The sequence below is a fragment of the Somniosus microcephalus genome, unplaced genomic scaffold (assembly GCF_052327205.1).
Source record: "Somniosus microcephalus isolate GS21.2 unplaced genomic scaffold, FLI_Smic_1.0 unresolved_chr9, whole genome shotgun sequence".
NCBI lineage: Eukaryota > Metazoa > Chordata > Chondrichthyes > Squaliformes > Somniosidae > Somniosus > Somniosus microcephalus.
In genome coordinates, this window is record NW_028225187.1 from 5,707,602 (window position 1) to 5,726,699 (window position 19,098).

The following is a 19,098-nucleotide window of genomic DNA, read 5'->3' on the forward strand; positions in this document are numbered from 1 at the left end:
CTGCTCGCTTCTCGGCCGCGGCGCCAGCGACAGCAACATGTCATCCGCTCACAGCTGAGTCCTCCAACGCACTGGAACTGCTTGTGACAGAGCAGTACAATCCTCAGGCCCTGATTGGACACATTCAATGGGGGTGTTCTCGCGCCGCTCTATGTGATTGGTTGGTTGTTGTCACGTGATCAGGGTGCGGAGCGATGCAAGGAAGCTGAAGATCTCTGGCAATTGTAATAGTTTCAAGGTTTCCATTCTAATCCATGTATGTGTAAACCTGAGGAAAGTGTAGAAAAGGGTTTTCAGAATGGATTATCCACTGTGGCCGATTTTCCTGCTGGATTTTAATGCAAGAGCGCTGCACTTGGAATATGGGTATCAGGGAAGTAGAATATCCATGCTGCCTGGCAGAAGACTGATCGATGAAGCGATTGTTCCCATTGGAAGCAGGAAGGCAGCAGCAGTATGCTCACCACTGTTCATTTCACGGAATCAAAGACTCCATTTTTAAACAATAGATGAGTTTGCAAAAATTAAAATTTACTCATGTTTTTGGGTGGGCTCGAACTACTAACTTTTCAGTTAACAGCCGAACGCGCTGGCCCATTGCGCCACAGAGCCAGACACTGACATGCTTGCAATTGGAATTATTCCACATGAACCCATGTGATTATGTGCCAGAGCGTTCACTGCAGAGGCACCGATTTCGAAGCAAATGTGAAGCTGCGTGGGTCCAAACCACCGTCAGGGTAGTCGTGGCCGAGTGCTTAAGGCGATGAACTAGAAATCCAGTGGGGTTTCCCCGCGCAGGTTAGAATCCTGCCGACTACGGCACAGAGGACGTCGTCCCAAACGATCTGTCTTTACTTAATTTGAACAGCTGCCTTTCGGTTCGTCTGCCGAGATTCAAAGCTACAATCAAAGTCTCAAGCGGAAAGTATAACAAGCACTTTACAACATTACGAGCGGCCTAAGCCAAAAGAGAATACTACGTTATTTAACGCTCTTGAAATCGTCAAAGCAATTTTAACCGTCGAAAATATTTTATTTTGCCACCCATTGAAGATAATGCACGTCTTCCGCGCAGCCATCTTCCAGTTGATGCTGCTTCCTACTGTGATGCTTTTTTAATGAACTAAGCCAGACGAGCCACAGTTCTCAACACCGCCGGCCTAAATCGGAACATTTGATCATAAGAAATAGGAGCAGGATTTGGCCATGCGGCCCTCGATCATGCTCCGCAATTCAATAAGATCATGGCTGATCCTCTACCTCAGCTGAAAATTACCGACCAAGCCCTATACACCTTGATTTCCATAATGTACATATCCATCTCCGTTAGGAATGTACTCAACGATTGAACCGCCACAGCCCTCTGCGTTAGAAAACTCCAAAGGTACACAACCCTTACAATGAAGCAATTTCTCCTCATCTCAATCTTAAATGGCCGACCCCTTATTCTGAAACCTTGACCCCTAGTTCGGGCTCCACAGCCAGGGTAAACAACCTCTCAGACTCTGCGCAGTCAAGCCATGAAAGAATTTATATGTTCTTCCTTCGTTCAGTCTGCTGAATTCATTTCACCACAGAAAACTATGTTTAGCTGGATGGACAACCAGCAGGAAAAACAATGCAGACAAAGATTTATTCTCCAACCACATTCCCTGACGCACGTGGCCATACAAAGGGACAAAAGCAGCACACGCTGAGAGGGTCGTGGATAGCACGTTTAGTGAGTTGGTCACACCGCAGGGAAGGGTTGCACAGGAAGAAAGGAAATGGGTGACCACCAGGCGGAACAATAGAAGCAGGCAGGTAGTGCAGGAGACCCCTGTGACCATTCCCCTCACAAACAGGTATACGATTTGGATACTGCTGAGGGGGATGACTCACGAGGGGAAGGCAGCAGCAGCCAACTTCCTGGCACTGGGGGTGCTCCTGCTGCCCGGGAAGGGAGGAAAAAGAGTGGGAGAGCAATAGTGGTAGGGGATTCTATAGTAAGGGGAACAGATAGGCGTTTCTGTGGCCGTAGACGTGAATCCAGGATGGTTTGTTGCCTCCCTGGTGCCAGGGTCAAGGATGTCACTGAGCGGCTGCAGGGCATTCTGGAGGGGGAGGGTGAACAGGCAGTGGTCGTGGTCCACATTGGTACCAACGACATAGGTAAAAAGAGGGATGAGGTCCTGCAGCAAGAATTTAGGGAGCTAGGTGGAAGATTAAAGAGCAGGACCTCAAAGGTTGTAATCTCTGAATTGCTCCCGGTGCCACGTGCTAGTGAGTATAGGAATAGGAAGATAGAACAGATGAATGCGTGGCTAAAGGGATGGTGCAGCGGGGATGGCTTTAGTTTCCTGGATCACTGGGCCTGCTTCTGGGGAAGGTGGGACTTGTACATGTCGGACGGTCTACACCTGATCCAGAGGGGGACCAAAATCCTTGCGGGGAGGTTTGCTAGCACTGCTGGGGGGGGGTTTAAACTAACTTGGTAGGGGGATGGGATAGAGAGTGGAGCTATAGTAGGGGGTGATTTGCAGCCAAATACAGAGGAAAAAACAAGTCAGCTGGGAAGGCAGAGAAAATATGTGAGGGCAAAAGGGAATATGGCAAGGCTGGAAGGCATTTATTTTAATGCAAGGAGTCTTGCAAATAAGGTGGAAGAACTGAAGTTGTTGTTGAACACATGGGAGTACGATATTGTTGCTATCACGGAGACATGGTTGAGAGAGGGTCAGGACTGGCAGCTCAATATTCCGGGGTATAGAATCTTCAGGAGAGACAGAGGTGGGTGTAGAAGGGGAGGGGGTGTTGCAATATTAATTAAGGAGTCGATTACGGCCGTAAGGAGGGATGATATATTAGCGGGTTCCTCGAATGAGGCCATATGGGTAGAACTTAAAAACAAAAAGGGGGCAAGCACCTTGCTGGGAGTGTACTATAGGCCCCCAAACAGTCAGGGGGAGATAGAGGAACAGATATGTAGGCAAATCTCAGACAAGTGCGAAAATAATAGGGTAATAATATTGGGGGATTTCAACTTCCCCAATATTAATTGGGATAGTCAGAGTGTGAAAGGCTTAGAGGGTGCAGAATTCTTAAAGTGCATCCAGGTGAGCTTTTTGAGCCAACTTGCAGAAAGTCCTACAAGAGAGGGGGCGGTACTGGACCTAATTCTAGGGAATGTAGCCGGGCAAGTGGTGGAAGTGTCAGTAGGAGAGCATTTTGGCGACAGTGACCATAATTAGGTGAGATTTAAGGTGGTCATGGAAAAAGACACTGACGGCCCGGAAATAAGGGTTCTAAATTGGGGGATGGCCGATTTTAATATGATAAGGCAGGAGCTGGCCAAAGTGGACTGGGAGCAGCTACTTATAGGAAAATCCACATCAAAGCAGTGGGAGGCATTCAGAGGGGAAATAGAGAGAGTACACGCCAACATGTTCCTGTAAAGGTCAAGGGTGGGACCAACAAGCAAAGGGCACCTTGGATGACAAGGGATATACAAAAATGCATTAGGAAAAAAAGGGGGGCTTTGGCAGTTACAAAAGATTAAAGACGGAGGAAGCCCTAGAGGAGTATAAAAAGTGCAGGGGCATACTTAAAAAAGAAATTAGGAGGGCGAGGAGGGGCCATGAAATAACACTGGCGAGCAAAATAAAGGAAAATCCTAAGATGTTTTATAAGTATATTAAGGGCAAGAGGATAACCAGGGAAAGGGTAGGGCCCATTAGGGACTAAAGTGGCAATCTGTGTGTAGAGCCAGATGATGTAGGCGGGGTTTTAAATGAATTTTTTGCATCTGTGTTCACTGTGGAGAAAGATGATGTAGACATAGAAATCGGGCAAGGGGACTGTGACATACTTGAACATATTAGCATCGAGATGGAGGAGGTGCTAACGATTTTAGCAGGCCAAAAAGTGGATAAATCCCCAGGCCCAGACGAGATGTATCCCAGGCTGTTGTGTGAGGCAAGGGAGGAGATTGCAGGGGCTCTGACACAAATTTTCAGAACCTCTCTGGCCACAGGGGATGTACCAGAGGACTGGAGAACAGCTAACGCAGTACCATTATTCAAGAAGGGTAGCAGGGATAAACCAGGGAATTACAGGCCAGTGAGCCTAACACCTGTGGTAGGGAAATTATTGGAAAAAATTCTGAGGGACAAAATTAGTCTGCACTTGGAGAGGCAAGGATTAATCGGGGATAGTCAGCATGGCTTTGTCAAGGTAAGTCATGTCTGACAAATCTGATTGAATTTTTCGAGGGGTTGACTCGGTGTGTGGATGAGGGAAATGCTGTGGATGTGATTTACATGGACTTCAGTAAAGCTTTTGACAAAGTCCCGCATAGGAGACTGGTCAAGAAGGTAAGAGTCCATGGGATCCAGGGTGCCTTGGCGCGTTGGATCCTAAACTGGCTGAGTGGCAGAAGGCAGAGGGTGATGGTCGAAGGTTGCTTTTTTGACTGGAAGCCTGTGTCTAGTGGGGTACCTCAGGGATCGGTGCTGGGTCCCTTGATGTTTGTGATCTACATAAATGATTTGGATGATAATGTAAAAGGTATGATCAGTAAGTTCGCAGATGACACGAAAATTGGTGGGGTGGTAAATTGTGAGGAGGAAAGCCTCAGGCTACAGGAAGATATAAACGAGTTGGTCAGATGGGCGGATAAGTGGCAAATGGAATTTAACCCTGAAAAGTGCGAGGTGATGCATTTTGGACGGACAAATAAGGCAAGGGAGGACACAATGAGTGGTAGGACCCTAGGAAGTACAGAGGGTCAGAGGGGCCTTGGTGTGCATGTACATAGATCCCTGAAGGCAGCGGAACAGGTAGATAAGGTGGTTAAAAAGGCATATGGGATGCTTGCCTTCATTAGCCGAGGCATAGAATATAAGAGCAGGGAGGTTATGATGGAGCTGTACAAAACGCTGGTGAGGCCACAGCTGGAGTACTGTGTGCAGTTCTGATCGCCTCACTATAGGAAGGATGTGATTGCTTTAGAGAGGGTGCAGAGAAGATTCACCAGGATGTTACCTGGGATGGAGCGCCTCAGCTATGAAGAAAGACTAAACAGGCTGGGGTTGTTTTCATTGGAGCAAAGAAGGCTGAGGGGGGACCTGATTGAGGTGTACAAAATGATGAGGGGCATAGATAGGGTAGATAAAGAGGAACTTTTCCCCTTAGTAGGGGGGTCAATAACAAGGGGGCATCGATTCAAGGTAAGGGGCAGGATATTTATAGGGGATTTGAGGAGCAACTTTTTCACCCAGAGGGTGGTTGGAATCTGGAACTCTCTGCCTGAAAGGGCGGTGGAGGCAGGAATCCTCACAACATTCAAGAAGCATTTGGATGAGCACTTGAAATGCCATTGCATACAAGGCTGTGGACCAAATGCTGGAAAATGGGATTAGACTGGACAGGGATTGATGGAAGGCGCAGACACGATGGGCCGAAGGGCCTCTTTCTGTGCTGTAAAACTCTATGACTCTCTGACGAGAGAAAAGGCGATTTGAATCCCGTTCTTAGTGTCGAATTTCCTCAATATGACCGAACGCCATATGAAGCAACAATTTGAATCAGATATTGCATTTAATTTCAGTCGCAAAATGTTAAGCGATCACACACTGCAAACCGTACGCAAAAAGAAAATCACAAGGCCCATGCGAGGCACTAAACGGCATTCAAATACAGCAACCAATTCAGTTAGCGTCAAAGGTTTTGTCATTAGAAATTCATACCTCTAGCATTTGGCTGAAAACAAGAGATTGCAGGGGCTGCTCGCTTCTCGGCCGCGGCGCCAGCGACAGCAACAAGTCATCCGCTCACAGCTGGGTCCTCCAATGTACTGGAACTGCATGTGACAGAGCAATACAATCCTCAGGCCCTGATTGGACACATTCAATGGGGGTGTTCTCGCACCGCTCTATGTGATTGGTTGGTTGTTGTCATGTGATCAGGGTGCGGAGCGATGCAAGGAAGCTGAAGTTCTCTGGCAATTGTAATAGTTGCAAGCTTTCCATTCTAATCCATGTATGTGTAAACCTGAGGAAAGTGTAGAAAAGGGTTTTCAGAATGGATTATCCACTGTGGCCGATTTTCCTGCTGGATTTTAATGCAAGAACGCTGCACTTGGTATATTGGTATATAAGGGAAGCAGAAAATCCAGGCTGCCTGGCAGAAGACTGATCGATGAAGCGATTGTTCCCATTGGAAGCAGGAAGGCAGCAGCAGTATGCTCACCACTGTTCATTTCACGGAATCAAAGACTCCATTTTTAAACAATAGATAAGTTTGCAAAAATTAAAAGCTGCTCACGTCTCTGGGTGGGCTCGAACCACCAACCTTTCAGTTAACAGCCGAATGCACTGGCCCATTGCACCACAGTGACATACACACAAAAGTTTGCAATTTGAATTATTCCACATGAACCCATGTGATTATGTGCCAGAGTGTTCACAGCAGAGGCACCGATTTCGAAGTAAATGAGAAGCTGCGTGGGTCCAAACCACCGTCAGGGTACTCGTGGCCGAGTGGTTAAGGCGATGGGCTAGAAATCCATTGGGGTTTCCCCGCGCAGTTTCGAATCCTCCCAACAACGGCACCGAGGGCGGCGTCCCAAATGATCGGTTTTTACTTAAATTGAACTGCTGCCTTTCGGTTCCTCTGCCGAGATTCAAACTGCAACCAAACAAAGTTTCAAACAGAAAGTATAACAAGCACTTCACCCCATTATGACTTTACGAGAGGCCTAAGCCAAAGGAGAATAGTACGTTATTTAACGATCTTGAAACCGTCAAAGCCATTTTAACAGTCGAAAATATTTTAGTTTGCAACCCATTGAGGAAAATGCACGTCTTCTGCGCAGCCATCTTCCAGTTGATGCTGCTTCCTACTGCGATGCTTATTTAATGAACTAAGCCAGACGAGCCACAGTTCTCAACACCGCCGGCCTAAATCGGTACATCAGATCATAAGAAATAGGAGGCGGATTTGGCCATGTGGCCTCGATCATTCTCCGCCATTCAATAAGATCATGGCTGATCCTCTACCTCAACTGAAAATTACCGACCTAGTCCCATATACCTTGATTTCCGTAATGTACATATCCATCTCAGTTAGGAATGTACTCAACGACTGAACCACCACAGCCCTCTGCGTTAGAAAACTGCAAAGATACACAACCCTTACAATGAAGCAATTTCTCCTCATCTCAATCTTAAATGGCCGGCCCCTTATTCAGAAACTTTGACCCCTAGTTCGTGCTCCACGGCCAGGGTAAACAATCTCTCAGAATCCGCCCAGTCAAGCCATGAAAGAATTTATATGTTCTTCCTTCGTAGCGTCTGCTGAATTCATTTCACCACAGAAAACTATGTTTAGCTGGATGGACAACCAGCAGGAAAATCAATGCAGCCAAAGTTTTATTCTCCAACCACTTTCCCTGAGGCACGCGGCCACACAAAGGGACAAAAGCAGCACACAAGAGAAAAGGCGATTTGAATCCCGTTCGTAGTGTCGAATTTCCTCAATTTGACCGAACGCCATATGAAGCAACAATTTGAATCAGATATTGCATTTAATTTCAGTCGCAAAATGTTAAGCGATCACACACTGCAAACCGTACGCAAAAAGAAAATCTCAAGGCCCGTGCGAGGCACTAAACCGCATTCAAATACAGCAACCAAATCAGTAAGCGTCAAAGATTTTGTCATTAGAAATTCATACCGCTAGCATTTGGCTGAAAACAAGAGATTGCAGGGGCTGCTCGCTTCTCGGCCGCGGCGCTTGCGACAGCTACAAGCCATCCGCTCACAGCTGAGTCCTCCAAGGTACTGGAACTGCATGTGACAGAGCAGTTCAATCCTCTGGCCCTGATTGGACACATTCAATGGGGGTGTTCTCGCGCCGCTCTATGTGATTGGTTGGTTGTTGTCATGTGATCAGGGTGCAGAGCGATGCAACGAAGCTGCAGTTCGCTGGCAATTGTAATAGTTGCAAGCTTTCCATTCAAATCCATGTATGTGTAAACCTGAGGAAAGTTTAGAAAAGGGTTTTCAGAATGGATTATCCACTGTGGCCGATTTTCCTGCTGGATTTTAATGCAAGAACGCTGCACTTGGAGTATTGGTATAAGGGATGTAGAATATCCATGCTGCCTGGCAGAAGACTGATCGATGAAGCGATTGTTCCCATTGGAAACAGGAAGGCAGCAGCAGTAGGCTCACCACTGTTCATTTCACGGAATCAAAGACTCCATTTTTAAACAATAGATGAGTTTGCAAAAATTAAAAGTTACTCACGTTTCTGGGTGGACTCGAACCACCAACGTTTCAGTTAACAGCCGAACGCGCTGGCCCATTGCGCCACAGAGACAGACACGAAAATGTTTGCAATTGGAATTATTCCACATGAACACATGTGATTATGTGCCAGAGTGTTCACAGCAGAGGCACCGATTTCGATGCAAATGAGAAGCTGCATGGGTCCAAACCACTGTCAGGGTAGTCGTGGCCGAGTGGTTAAGGCGATGGACTAAAAATCCATTGGGGATTCCCCGCGCAGATTCGAATCCTACCGACTACGGCACCGAGGACGTCGTCCCAAATGATCGGTTTTTACTTAATTTGAACTGCTGCCTTTCGGTTCCTCTGCCGAGATTCAAAGCAACAATCAAACAAAGTTTCAAGCAGAAAGTGTAACAAGCACTTCACCCCATTATGACATTACGAGAGGCTTAAGCCAAAGGAGAATACTACGTTATTTAACGCTCTTGAAATCGTCAAAGCAATTTTAACCGTCGAAAATATTTTATTTTGCAACCCATTGAAGAAAATGCACGTCTTCCGCGCAGCCATCTTCCAGTTGATGCTGCTTCCGACTGCGATGCTTATTTAAAGAACTAAGCCAGACGAGCCACAGTTCTCAACACCGCCTTCCTAAATCGGTACATTAGATCATAAGAAATAGGAGCAGGATTTGGCCATGCGGCCCTCGATCATGCTCCGCCATTCAATAAGATCATGGCTGATCCTCTACCTCAACTGAAAATTACTGACCTAGCCCCATATACCTTGATTTCCGTAATGTACATATCCATCTCAGTTAGGAATGTACTCAACGACTGAACCATCACAGCCCTCTGCGTTAGAAAACTCCAAAGATACACAACCCTTACAATGAAGCAATTTCTCCTCATCTCAATCTTAAATGGCCGGCCCCTTATTCTGAATCTTTGACCCCTAGTTCGGGCTCCACAGCCAGGGTAAACAACCTCTCAGAATCCGCCTAGTCAAGCCATGAAAGAATTTATATGTTCTTCCTTCGTAGCGTCTGCTGAATTCATTTCACCACAGAAAACTATGATTAGCTGGATGGAAAACCAGCAGGAAAAACAATGCAGCCAAAGATTTATTCTCCAACCACATTCCCTGAGGCACGCGGCCATACAAAGGGATTAAAGCAGCACACAAGAGAAAAGGCGATTTGAATCCCGTTCGTAGTGTCGAATTTCCTCAATTTGACCGAACGCCATATCAAGCAACAATTTGAATCAGATATTGCATTTAATTTCAGTCGCAAAATGTTAAGCGATCACACATTGCAAACCGTACGCAAAAAGAAAATCACAAGGCCAGTGCGAGGCACTAAACCGCATTCAAATACAGCAACCAAATCAGTTAGCGTCAAAGATTTTGTCATTAGAAATTCATACCTCTAGCATTTGGCTGAAAACAAGAGATTGCAGGGCTGCTCGCTTCACGGCGGCGGCGCTAGCGACAGCAACAAGTCATCCGCTCACAGCTGAGTCCTCCAACGTCCTGGAACTGCATGTGACAGAGCAGTTCAATCCTCAGACCCTGATTGGACACATTCAATGGGGGTGTTCTCGCGCCGCTCTATGTGATTGCTTGGTTGTTGTCATGTGATCAGGGTGCAGAGCGATGCAAGGAAGCTGCAGTTCTCTGGCAATTGTAATAGTTGCAAGCTTTCCATTCTAATCCATGTATGTGTAAACCTGAGGAAAGTGTAGAAAAGGGTTTTCAGAATGGATTATCCACTGTGGCCGATTTTCCTGCTGGACTTTAATGCAAGAACGCTGCACTTGGAGTATTGGTATAAGGGATGTAGAATATCCATGCTGCCTGGCAGAAGACTGATCGATGAAGCGATTGTTCCCATTGGAAACAGGAAGGCAGCAGCAGTATGCTCACCACTGTTCATTTCACGGAATCAAAGACTCCATTTTTAAACAATAGATGAGTTTGCAAAAATTGAAAGTTACTCACGTCTCTGGTTGGGCTCGAACCAGCAACCTTTCAAGTTAACATCCAAACGCGCTGGCCCATTGCACCACAGAGACAGACATGAAAATGTTTGCAATGGGAATTATTCCACATGAACCCATGTGATTATGTGCCAGAGTGTTCACAGCAGAGGCACCGATTTCGAAGCAAATGAGAAGCTGCGTGGGTCCAAACCACCGTCGGGGTAGTCGTGGCCGAGTGGTTAAGGCGATGAACTAGAAATCCATTGGGGTTTCCCCGCGCAGGGTCGAATTCTGCCGACTACGGCACGGAGGACGTCGTCCCAAATGATCGGTTTTTACTTAATTTGAACTGCTGCCTTTCGGTTCCTCTGCCGAGATTCAAAGCGACAATCAAACAAAGTTTCAAGCAGAAAGTATAACAAGCACTTCACCCCATGATGACATTACGAGAGGCCTAAGCCAAAGGAGAATACTACGTTATTTAACGCTCTTGAAACCGTCAAAGCAATTTTAACCATCGAAAATATTTTATTTTGCAACCCATTGAAGAAAATGCACGTCTTCCGCGCAGCCATCTTCCAGTTGATGCTGCTTCCTACTGCGATGCTTACTTAATGAACTAAGGCAGATGAGCCACAGTTCTCAACACCGCCGGCCTAAATCGGTACATTAGATCATAAGAAATAGGAGCAGGATTTGGCCAAGCAGCACTCGATCATGCTCCGCCATTCAATAAGATCATGGCTGATCCTCTACCTCAACTGAAAATTACCGACCTAGCCCCATATACCTTGATTTCCGTAATGTACATATCCATCTCAGTTAGGAATGTACTCAACGACTGAACCACCACAGCCCTCTGCGTTAGAAAACTCCAAAGATACACAACCCTTACAATGAAGCAATTTCTCCTCATCTCAATCTTTAATGGCCGGCCCATTATTCTGAAACTTTGACCCCTAGCTCGGGCTCCACAGCCAGGGTAAACAACCTCTCAGAATCCGCCCAGTCATGCCATGAAAGAATTTATATGTTCTTCCTTCGTAGCGTCTGCTGAATTCATTTCACCTCAGAAAACTATGATTAGCTGGATGGACAACCAGCAGGAAAAACAATGCAGCCAAAGATTTATTCTCCAACCACATTCCCTGAGGCACGCGGCCATACAAAGGGACAAAAGCAGCACACAAGAGAAAAGGCGATTTGAATCCCGTTCGTAGTGTCGAATTTCCTCAATTTGACCGAACGCCATATGAAGCAACAATTTGAATCAGATATTGCATTTAATTTCAGTCGCAAACTGTTAAGCGATCACACACTGCAAACCGTATGCAAAAAGAAAATCACAAGGCCCGTGCGAGGCTCTAAACCGCATTCAAATACAGCAACCAAATCAGTTAGCGTCAAAGATTTTGTCATTAGAAATTCATACCTCTAGCATTTGGCTGAAAACAAGAGATTGCAGGGGCTGCTCGCTTCTCGGCCGCGGCGCTAGCGACAGCAACAAGTCATCCGCTCACAGCTGAGTCCTCCAACGTCCTGGAACTGCATGTGACAGAGCAGTTCAATCCTCAGGCCCTGATTGGACACATTCAATGGGGGTGTTCTCGCGCCGCTCTATATGATTGGTTGGTTGTTGTCATGTGATCAGGGTGCAGAGCAATGCAAGGAAGCTGCAGTTCTCTGGCAATTGTAATAGTTGCAAGCTTTCCATTCTAATCCATGTATGTGTAAACCTGAGGAAAGTGTAGAAAAGGGTTTTCAGAATGGATTATCCACTGTGGCCGATTTTCCTGCTGGATTTTAATGCAAGAATGCTTCACTTGGAGTATTGGTATAAGGGATGTAGAATATCCATGCTGCCTGGCAGAAGACTGATCGATGAAGCGATTGTTCCCATTGGAAACAGGAAGGCAGCAGCAGTATGCTCACCATTGTTCATTTCACGGAATCAAAGAGTCCATTTTTAAACAATAGATGAGTTTGCAAAAATTAAAAGTTACTCACGTTTCTGGGTGGGCTCGACCCACCAACCTTTCAGTTAACAGCCGAACGCGCTGGCCCATTGCGCCACAGAGACAGACACGAAAATGTTTGCAATTGGAATTATTCCACATGAACCCATGTGATTATGTGCCAGAGTGTTCACAGCAGAGGCACCGATTTCGAAGCAAATGAGAAGCTGCGTGGGTCCAAACCACCGTCAGGGTAGTCGTGGCCGAGTGGTTAAGGCGATGGACTAGAAATCCATTGGGGTTTTCCCGCGCAGGTTCGAAACCTGCCGACTATGGCACCGAGGACGTCGTCCCAAATGATCGGTTTTTACTTAATTTGAACTGCTGCCTTTCGGTTCCTCTGCCGAGATTCAAAGCTACAATCAAACAAAGTTTCAAGCAGAAAGTGTAACAAGCACTTCACCCCATTATGACATTACGAGAGGCTTAAGCCAAAGGAGAATACTACGTTATTTAACGCTCTTGAAACCGTCAAAGCAATTTTAACCGTCGAAAATATTTTATTTTGCAACCCATTGAAGAAAATGCACGTCTTCCGCGCAGCCATCTTCCAGTTGATGCTGCTTCCTACTGCGATGCTTATTTAAAGAACTAAGCCAGATGAGCCACAGTTCTCAACACCGCCGGCCTAATTCGGTACATTAGATCATAAGAAATAGGAGCAGGATTTGGCCATGCGGCCCTCGATCATGCTCCGCCATTCAATAAGATCATGGCTGATCCTCTAGCTCAACTGAAAATTACCGACCTAGCCCCATATATCTTGATTTCCGTAATGTACATATCCATCTCAGTTAGGAATGTACTCAACGACTGAACAATCACAGCCCTCTGCGTTAGAAAACTCCAAAGATACACAGCCCTTACAATGAAGCAATTTCTCCTCATCTCAATCTTAAATGGCCGGCCCCTTATTCTGAAACTTTGACCCCTAGTTCGGGCTCCACAGCCAGGGTAAACAACCTCTCAGAATCCGCCCAGTCAAGCCATGAAATAATTTATATGTTCTTCCTTCGTAGCGTCTGCTGAATTCATTTCACCACAGAAAACAATGTTTAGCTGGATGGACAACCAGCAGGAAAAACAATGCAGCCAAAGATTTATTCTCCAACCACATTCCCTGAGGCACGCGGCCATACAAAGGGACAAAAGCAGCACACAAGAGAAAAGGCGATTTGAATCCCGTTCGTAGTGTCGAATTTCCTCAATTTGACCGAACGCCATATGAAGCAACAATTTGAATCAGATATTGCATTTAATTTCAGTTGCAAAATGTTAAGCGATCACACACTGCAAACCGTACGCAAAAAGAAAATCACAAGGCCCGTGCGAGGCACTAAACCGCATTCAAATACAGCAACCAAATCAGTTAGCGTCAAAGATTTTGTCATTAGAAATTCATACCTCTCGCATTTGGCTGAAAACAAGAGATTGCAGGGGCTGCTCGCTTCTCGGCCGAGGCGCTAGCGACAGCAACAAGTCATCCGCTCACAGCTGAGTCCTCCAACGTACTGGAACTGCATGTGACAGAGCAGTTCAATCCTCAGGCCCTGATTGGACACATTCAATGGGGGTGTTCTCGCACCGCTCTATGTGATTGGTTGGTTGTTGTCATGTGATCAGGGTGCAGAGCGATGCAAGGAAGCTGCATTTCTCTGGCAATTGTAATAGTTGCAAGCTTTCCATTCTAATCCATGTATGTGTAAAACTGAGGAAAGTGTAGAAAAGGGTTTTCAGAATGGATTATCCACTGTGGCCGATTTTCCTGCTGGATTTTAATGCAAGATCGCTGCACGTGGAGTATTGGTATAAGGGATGTAGAATATCCATGCTGCCTGGCAGAAGACTGATCGATGAAGCGATTGTTCCCATTGGAAACAGGAAGGCAGCAGCAGTATGCTCACCACTGTTCATTTCACGGAATCAAAGACTCCATTTTTAAACAATAGATGAGTTTGCAAAAATTAAAAGTTACTCACGCCTCAGGGTGGGCTCGAATCACCAACCTTTCAGTTAACAGCCGAACGCGCTGGCCCATTGCGCCACAGAGACAGACACGAAAATGTTTGCAATTGGAATTATTCCACATGAACCCATGTGATTATGTGCCAGAGTGTTCACAGCAGAGGCACCGATTTCGAAGCAAATGAGAAGCTGCGTGGGTCCATACCACCGTCAGGGTCGTCGTGGCCGAGTGGTTAAAGCGATGGACTAGAAATCCATTGGGGTTTTCCCGCGCAGGTTCGAATACTGCCGACTACGGCACTGAGGATGTCGGCCCAAATGATCGGTTTTTACTTTATTTGAACTGCTGCCTTTCGGTTCCTCTGCCGAGATTCAAAGCTACAATCAAACAAAGTTTCAAGCAGAAAGTATAACAAGCACTTCACCCCATTAAGACATTACGAGAGGCCTAAGCCAAAGGAGAATACTACGTTATTTAACGCTCTTGAAACCGTCAAAGCAATTTTAACCGTCGAAAATATTTTATTTAGCAACCCATTGAAGAAAATGCACGTCTTCCGCGCAGCCATCTTCCAGTTGATGCTGCTTCCTACTGCGATGCTTACTTAATGAACTGAGGCAGATGAGCCACAGTTCTCAACACCGCCGGCCGAAATCGGTACATTAGATCATAAGAAATAGGAGCAGGATTTGGCCATGCGGCCCTCGATCATGCTCCGCCTTCCAATAAGATCATGGCTGATCCTCTACCTCAACTGAAAATTACCGACCTAGCCCCATATACCTTGATTTCCGTAATGTACATATCCATCTCAGTTAGGAATGTACTCAACGACTGAACCACCACAGCCCTCTGCGTTAGAAAACTCCAAAGATACACAACCCTTACAATGAAGCAATTTCTCCTCATCTCAATCTTAAATGGCCGGCCCCTTATTCTGAAACTTTGACCCCTAGTTCGGGCTCCACAGCCAGGGTAAACAACCTCTCAGAATCCGCCCAGTCAAGCCATGAAAGAATTTATATGTTCTTCCTTCGTAGCGTCTGCTGAATTCATTTCACCACAGAAAACTATGTTTAGCTGGATGGACAACCAGCAGGAAAAACAATGCAGCCAAAGATTTATTCTCCAACCACATTCCCTGAGGCACGCGGCCATACAAAGGGACAAAAGCAGCACACAAGAGAAAAGGCAATTTGAATCTTGTTCGTAGTGTCGAATTTCCTCAATTTGACCGAACGCCATATGAAGCAACAATTTGAATCAGATATTGCATTTAATTTCAGTCGCAAAATGTTAAGCGATCACACACTGCAAACCGTACGCAAAAAGAAAATCACAAGGCCCGTGCGAGGCACTAAACCGCATTCAAATACAGCAACCAAATCAGTTAGCGTCAAAGATTTTGTCATTAGAAATTCATACCTCTAGCATTTGGCTGAAAACAAGAGATTGCAGGGGCTGCTCGCTACTCGGCCGAGGCGCTAGCGACAGCAACAAGTCATCCGCTCACAGCTGAGTCCTCCAACGTACTGGAACTGCATGTGACAGAGCAGTTCAATCCTCAGGCCCTGATTGGACACATTCAATGGGGGGTGTTCTCGCGCCGCTCTATGTGATTGGTTGGTTGTTGTCATGTGATCAGGGTGCAGAGCGATGCAAGGAAGCTGCATTTCTCTGGCAATTGTAATAGTTGCAAGCTTTCCATTCTAATCCATGTATGTGTAAAACTGAGGAAAGTGTAGAAAAGCGTTTTCAGAATGGATTATCCACTGTGGCCGATTTTCCTGCTGGATTTTAATGCAAGAACGCTGCACGTGGAGTATTGGTATAAGGGATGTAGAATATCCATGCTGCCTGGCAGAAGACTGGTCGATGAAGCGATTGTTCCCATTGGAAACAGGAAGGCAGCAGCAGTATGCTCACCACTGTTCATTTCACGGAATCAAAGACTCCATTTTTAAACAATAGATGAGTTTGCAAAAATTAAAAGTTACTCACGTCTCTGAGTGGGCTCGAACCACCAACCTTTCAGTTAACAGCCGAACGCGCTGGCCCATTGCGCCACAGAGACAGACACGAAAATGTTTGCAATTGGAATTATTCCACATGAACCCATGTGATTACGTGCCAGAGTGTTCACAGCAGAGGCACCGATTTCGAAGCAAATGAGAAGCTGCGTGGGTCCAAACCACCGTCAGGGTAGTCGTGGCCGAGTGGTTAAGGCGATGGACTAGTAAATCCATTGGGGTTTCCCCTCGTTGGTTCGAATCCTGCCGACTACGGCACCGAGGACGTCATCCCAAATGATCGGTTTTTACTTAATTTGAACTGCTGCCTTTCGGTTCCTCTGCCGAGATTCAAAGCTACAATCAAACAAAGTTTCAAGCAGAAAGTATAACAAGCACTTCACCCCATTATGACATTACGAGAGGCTTAAGCCAAAGGAGAATACTACGTTATTTAACGCTCTTGAAACCGTCAAAGCAATTTTAACCGTCGAAAATATTTTATTTTGCAACCCTTTGAAGAAAATGCACGTCTTCCGCGCAGCCATCTTCCAGTTGATGCTGCTTCCTACTGCGATGCCTATTTAAAGAACTAAGCCAGACGAGCCACAGTTCTCAACACCGCCGGCCTAAATCGGTACATTAGATCATAAGAAATAGGAGCAGGATTTGGCCATGCGGCCCTCGATCATGCTCCGCCATTCAATAAGATCATGGCTGATCCTCTACCTCAACTGAAAATTACCGACCTAGCCCCATATACCTTGATTTCCGTAATGTACATATCCATCTCAGTTAGGAATGTACTCAACGGCTGAACCACCACAGCCCTCTGCGTTAGAAAACTCCAAAGATACACAACCCTTACAATGAAGCAATTTCTCCTCATCTCAATCTTAAATGGCCGGCCCCTTATTCTGAAACTTTGACCCCTAGTTCGGGCTCCACAGCCAGGGTAAACAACCTCTCAGAATCCGCCCAGTCAAGCCATGAAAGAATTTATATGTTCTTCCATTGTAGCGTCTGCTGAATTCATTTCACCACAGAAAACTATGTTTAGCTGGATGGACAACCAGCAGGAAAAACAATGCAGCCAAAGATTTATTCTCCAACCACATTCCCTGAGGCACGCGGCCATACAAAGGGACAAAAGCAGCACACAAGAGAAAAGGCGATTTGAATCCCGTTCGTAGTGTCGAATTTCCTCAATTTGACCGAACGCCATATGAAGCAACAATTTGAATCAGATATTGCATTTAATTTCAGTCGCAAAATGTTAAGCGATCACACACTGCAAACCGCACGCAAAAAGAAAATCACAAGGCCCGTGCGAGGCACTAAACCGCATTCAAATACAGCAACCAAATCAGTTAGCTTCAAAGATTTTGTCATTAAAAATTCATACCTCTAGCATTTGGCTGAAAACAAGAGATTGCAGGGGCTGCTCGCTTCTCGGCCGCGGCGCTAGCGACAGCAACAAGTCATCCGGTCACAGCTGAGTCCTCCAACTTACTGGAACTGCATGTGACAGAGCAGTTCAATCCTCAGGCCCTGATTGGACACATTCAATGGGGGTGTTCTCGCGCCGCTCTATGTGATTGGTTGGTTGTTGTCATGTGATCAGGGTGCAGGGCGATGCAAGGAAGCTGCAGTTCTCTGGCAATTGTAATAGTTGCAAGCTTTCCATTCTAATCCAAGTATGTGTAAACCTGAGGAAAGTGTAGAAAAGGGTTTTCAGAATGGATTATCCACTGTGGCCGATTTTCCTGCTGGATTTTAATGCAAGAACGCTGCACTTGGAGTATTGGTATAAGGGATGTAGAATATCCATGCTGCCTGGCAGAAGACTGATCGATGAAGCGATTGTTCCCATTGGAAACAGGACGGCAGCAGCAGTATGCTCACCACTGTTCATTTCACGGAATCAAAGACTCCATTTTTAAACAATAGATGAGTTTGCAAAAATTAAAAGTTACTCACGTCTCTGGGTGGGCTCGAACCACCAACCTTTCAGTTAACAGCCGAACGCGCTGGCCCATTGCGCCACAGAGACAGACACGAAAATGTTTGCAATTGGAATTATTCCACATGAACCCATGTGATTATGTGCCAGAGTGTTCACAGCAGAGGCACCGATTTCGAAGCAAATGAGAAGCTGCGTGGGTTCAAACCACTGTCAGGGTAGTCGTGGCCGAGTGGTTAAGGCGATGGACTAGAAATCCATTGGGGTTTCCCCGCTCATGTTCGAATCCTGCCGACTACGGCACCGAGGACGTCGTCCCAAATGATCGCTTTTTACTTAATTGGAACTGCTGCCTTTCGGTTCCTCTGCCGAGATTCAAAGCTGCAATCAAACAAAGTTTCAAGCAGAAAGTGTAACAAGCACTTCACCCCATTATGACATTACGAGAGGCCTAAGCCAAAGGAGAATACTACGTTATTTAACGCTCTTGGAACCGTCAAAGCAATTTTAACCGTCGAAAATATTTTATTTTGCAACCCATTGAAGAAAATGCACGTCTTCCGCGCAGCCATCTTCCAGTTGATGCTGCTTCCTACTGCGATGCTTATTTAATGAACTAAGGCAGACGAGCCACAGTTCTCAACACCGCCGGCCTAAATCGCTACATTAGATCATAAGAAATAGGAGCAGGATTTGGCCATGCGGCCCTCGATCATGCTCCGCCATTCACTAAGATCATGGCTGATCCTCTACCTCAACTGAAAGTTACCGACCTTGCCCCATATACCTTGATTTCCGTAATGTACATATCCAACTCAGTTAGGAATGTACTCAACGACTGAACCACCACAGCCCTCTGCGTTAGAAAACTCCAAAGATACACAACC

The 19,098-nt window shown here is 46.1% G+C and overlaps 5 non-coding genes across 5 annotated transcripts; 3 read left to right on the forward strand and 2 right to left on the reverse strand.

The window, feature by feature from the left end:
• Positions 1-8,492: 8,492 nt before the first annotated feature.
• On the forward strand, positions 8,493-8,574 carry trnaf-aaa (transfer RNA phenylalanine (anticodon AAA)). The gene has a single exon. It is a non-coding gene; the product is annotated as a tRNA-Phe (tRNA).
• Positions 8,575-12,466: 3,892 nt separating this feature from the next.
• On the forward strand, positions 12,467-12,548 carry trnas-aga (transfer RNA serine (anticodon AGA)). Its single transcript has one exon. It is a non-coding gene; the product is annotated as a tRNA-Ser (tRNA).
• Positions 12,549-16,239: 3,691 nt separating this feature from the next.
• Positions 16,240-16,313, reverse strand: trnan-guu (transfer RNA asparagine (anticodon GUU)). The gene has a single exon. It is a non-coding gene; the product is annotated as a tRNA-Asn (tRNA).
• A 128-nt stretch (positions 16,314-16,441) lies between these two features.
• trnat-agu (transfer RNA threonine (anticodon AGU)) lies at positions 16,442-16,524 on the forward strand. The gene has a single exon. It is a non-coding gene; the product is annotated as a tRNA-Thr (tRNA).
• A 1,703-nt stretch (positions 16,525-18,227) lies between these two features.
• Positions 18,228-18,301, reverse strand: trnan-guu (transfer RNA asparagine (anticodon GUU)). The gene has a single exon. It is a non-coding gene; the product is annotated as a tRNA-Asn (tRNA).
• Between the last annotated feature and the right edge of the window lie 797 nt (positions 18,302-19,098).